Here is a 4510-nt window from a genome sequence, read left to right as displayed (position 1 = left end):
AGCAGATCCAGAACCAGAAAGGACTCTGAAGAGAAAATTAAGAGAAGCTAAATTATAACAATCCAGAGAAAACCTTTCAGAAATTTTCGAACAGGAAGAGGAGATGGCAACCGAAAATAATAATAATGTAAGGAAGATGCTTGGTGACTTTACTGCACCTAATTCCAATTCACATGGAAGAAGCATCTCCATTCCTGCCATTGGAGCAAACAACTTTGAGCTGAAACCTCAATTAGTTTCTCTGATGCAGCAGAACTGCAAGTTTCATGGACTTCCATCTGAAGATCCTTTTCAGTTCTTAACTGAATTCTTGCAGATATGTGATACTGTTAAGACTAATGGAGTAGATCCTGAAGTCTACAGGCTCATGCTTTTCCCTTTTGCTGTAAGAGACAGAGCTAGATTATGGTTGGATTCTCAACCCAAAGACAGCCTGAACTCTTGGGATAAGCTGGTCACGGCTTTTTTAGCAAAGTACTTTCCTCCTCAAAAGCTGAGCAAGCTTAGAGCTGATGTTCAAACCTTCAGACAGAAAGAAGGTGAATCCCTCTATGAAGCTTGGGAAAGATACAAACAGTTGACCAAAAAGTGTCCTTCTGACATGCTTTCAGAATGGACCATCCTGGATATATTCTATGATGGTTTATCTGAGCTATCAAAGATGTCACTGGACACTTCTGCAGGTGGATCCATTCACCTAAAGAAAACGCCTGCAGAAGCTCAAGAACTCATTGACATGGTTGCTAATAACCAGTTCATGTACACTTCTGAAAGGAATCCTGTGAGTAATGGGACGCCTATGAAGAAGGGAGTTCTTGAGGTTGATACTCTGAATGCCATATTGGCTCAGAATAAAATATTGACTCAGCAAGTCAATATGATCTCTCAGAGTCTGCATGGAATGCAAGCTGCATCCAACAGTACTCAAGAGGCATCTTCTGAAGAAGAAGCTTATGATCCTGAGAACCCTGCAATAGCAGAGGTAAATTACTTAGGTGAACCTTATGGAAACACCTATAACTCAACATGGAGAAATCATCCAAATTTCTCATGGAAGGATCAAAAGCCCCAACAAGGCTTTAATAATGGTGGAAGAAACAGGTTTAGCAATAGCAAGCCTTTTCCATCATCAACTCAGCAACAGACAGAGAACTCTGAACAAAATGCTTCTAATTTAGCAAATCTAGTCTCTGATCTATCTAAGGCCACTGTAAGTTTCATGAATGAAACAAGGTCTTCCATTAGAAATCTGGAAGCACAAGTGGGCCAGCTGAGTAAAAAGATCACTGAAATCCCTCCTAGTACTCTCCCAAGCAATACAGAAGAGAACCCAAAAGGAGAGTGCAATGCCATTGACATAAGCACCATGGCCGAACCTGTAAGGGAAAGAGAGGACGTGAATCCCAAGGAGGAAGACCTCCTGGGATGTTCAGTGATCAATAAGAAGCTTCCCTCTGAGGAATCAAAGGACTCTGAGGCTCATCTAGAGACCATAAAGATTCCATTGAACCTCCTTATGCCCTTCATGAGCTCTGATGAGTATTCCTCTTCTGAAGAGAATGAGGATGTTACTGAAGAGCAAACTGCCAAGTTTCTTGGTGCAATCATGAAGCTGAATGCCAAATTATTTGGCATTGATACTTGGGAAGTTGAACCTCCCTTGTTCATCAATGAACTAAGTGATTTGGATCAACTGACATTGCCTCAGAAGAGATAGGATCCTGGAAAGTTCATAATACCCTGCACCATAGGCACCATGATCTTTAAGGCTCTGTGTGACCTTAGTTCAGGAATAAACCTCATGCCCCTCTCTGTAATAGAGAAACTGGGAATCTATGGGGTGCAAGCTGCTAAAATCTCATTAGAGATGGTAGACAATTCAAGAAAACAGGCTTATGGACAAGTAGAGGACGTGTTAGTAAAGGTTGAAGGCCTTTACATCCCTGCTGATTTCATAGTCCTGGATACTGGAAAGGAAGAGGATGAATCCATCATCCTAGGAAGACCTTTCCTGGCCACAGCAAGAGCTGTGATTGATGTTGACAGAGGAGAAATAGCCCTTCAATGGAATGAGGACTCCCTTGTGTTTAAAACTCAAGGATCTCCCTCTGCAACCATGGAGAGGAAGCAGAAAAAGCTTCTCTCAAAGCAGAGTCAACTAGAGCCCCCACAGTCAAACTCTAAGTTTGGTGTTGGGAGGCCACAACCAAACTCTAAGTTTGGTGTTGGAGAGTTTCAACAAAGCTCTGCACATCTGTGAGGCTCCATGAGAGCCCACTGTCAAGCTATTGACATTAAAGAAGCGCTTGTTGGGAGGCAACCCAATGTTTATTTATCTAACTCTATTATTTTTGTTTTTCATATTTTCTTAGGTTAATGATCATGTGGAGTCACAAAATAAATATAAAAATTGAAAACGGAATCAAAAACAGCAGAAGAAAAATCACACCCTGGAGGAGCATCTGTCTGGCGTTCAGCGCCAGAACAGAGCATGATTCTGGCGCTGAACGCCCAAAATGGGCAGCTTCTGGGCGCTGAATGCCAGAACAGGCATGGTTCTGGCGTTCAACGCCAGAAATGGCTAGTAAATGGGCGTTGAACGCCCAAAATGGGCACCAACCTGGCGCTGAACGCCCAGAGTTGTGTGCAAGGGCATTTTACATGCCTAAATTGGTGCAGGGATGTAAATGCCTTGACACCTCAGGATCTGTGGACCCCACAGGATCCCCACCTACCTCATCATCTCTCTTTCCATTCATGATCATCCCTTCTGTTTTCCATTTACCACTCACATCCATACACCCACTACCTTCAAAATTTAACATCTCTCTCCCACCCAATCCCACCCATATGGCCGAATACACACTCTCATCCATCTCCTCCATATCTTCTTCTTATTCTTCTATTCTTTCTTCTTTTGCTCGAGGGCGAGCAACATTCTAAGTTTGTTGTGGTAAAAGCATAGCTTTTTTGTTTTTTTTTTCATAACCATTGATGGCACCTAAGGCCGGAGAAACCTCTAGAAAGAGAAAAGGGAAGACAAAAGCTTCCATCAAGGGTCTATAGCTCAGTGGTAGAACATTTGACTGCAAATCAAGAGATCCCTGAGATACCTCAAGGGATTCATCTTCTTCCACACAATTATTGGAAGCAACTAAGGGTGGAACATCAAGAGCATTCCATCATCCTTCATGAAATCAGAGAAGATCTAAAAGCAATGAAGGAGGAGCAGCAAAGACAAGGAAGAGACATAGAAGAGCTCAAGGACATCACTAAGGTGGACTCATTCCTTGTTCTTACTTTCTCTGTTTTTCGTTTTCTATGTTATGTGCTTATTTGTGTTTGTGTCTTCATTACATGATCATTAGTAGTTAGTAACTTTGTCTTAAAGTTATAAATGTCCTATGAATCCATCACCTCTCTTAAATGAAAAATGTTTTAATTCAAAAGAACAAGAAGTACATGAGTTTCGAATTTATCCTTGAACTTAGTTTAATTATATTGATGTGGTGACAATGCTTCTTGTTTTCTGAATATATGCTTGAACAGTGCATATGTCTTTTGAAGTTGTTGTTTAAGAATGTTAAATATGTTGGCTCTTGAAAGAATGATGACTAGGAGACATGTTATTTGATAATCTGAAAAATCATAAAAATGATTCTTGAAGCAAGAAAAAGCAGCAAAGAACAAAGCTTGCAGAAAAAAAAATAATAAAGAAAAAGAAAGAAAAGCAAGCAGAAAAAGCCAAAAGCTCTTAAAACCAAGAGGCAAGAGCAAAAAGCCAATAACCCTTAAAACCAAAAGGCAAGGGCAATAAAAAGGATCCCAAGGCTTTGAGCATCAGTAGATAGGAGGGCCTAAAGGAATAAAATCCTGGTCTAAGCGGCTAAACCAAGCTGTCCCTAACCATGTGCTTGTGGCGTGTAGGTGTCAAGTGAAAACTTGAGACTGAGCGGTTAAAGTCAAGGTCCAAAGCAAAAAAAAAAAGGAGTGTGCTTAAGAGCCCTGGACACCTCTAATTGGGGAGTCTAGCAAAGCTGAGTCACAATCTGAAAAGGTTCACCCAATTATGTGTCTGTGGCATTTATGTATCCGGTGGTAATACTGGAAAACAAAGTGCTTAGGGCCACGGCCAAGACTCATAAGGAAGCTGTGTTCAAGAATCACCATACTGAACTAGGAGAGTCAATAACACTATCTGAACTCTGAGTTCCTATAGATGCCAATCATTCTGAACCTCAATGGATAAAGTGAGATGCCAAAACTATTCAAGAGGCAAAAAGCTATAAGTCCCGTTCATTTAATTGGAGCTATGTTTCATTGATAGTTTGGAATTTATAGTATATTCTCTTCTTTTTATCTTATTTGATTTTTAGTTGCTTGGGGACAAGCAACAATTTAAGTTTGGTGTTGTGATGAGCGGATAATTTATACGCTTTTTGACATTGTTTTTAGTATGTTTTTAGTAGGATCTAGTTACTTTTAGGGATGTTTTCATTAGTTTTTATGT

At 40.5% G+C, this 4510-nt stretch overlaps 1 non-coding gene across 1 annotated transcript; it reads right to left on the bottom strand.

Moving 5' to 3' along the window:
* Positions 1-499: 499 nt before the first annotated feature.
* On the bottom strand, positions 500-607 carry LOC148576279 (small nucleolar RNA R71). The gene has a single exon (XR_015903204.1). It is a non-coding gene; the product is annotated as a small nucleolar RNA R71 (small nucleolar RNA).
* Positions 608-4510: the final 3903 nt, after the last annotated feature.

The sequence above is a fragment of the Arachis ipaensis genome, chromosome B1, assembly GCF_059453495.1.
Source record: "Arachis ipaensis isolate K30076 ecotype BB chromosome B1, ASM5945349v1, whole genome shotgun sequence".
Classification (NCBI taxonomy): domain Eukaryota; kingdom Viridiplantae; phylum Streptophyta; class Magnoliopsida; order Fabales; family Fabaceae; genus Arachis; species Arachis ipaensis.
Note: the sequence above shows the minus strand (reverse complement) of the source record. Positions and strands in the feature narration are given on the sequence as shown.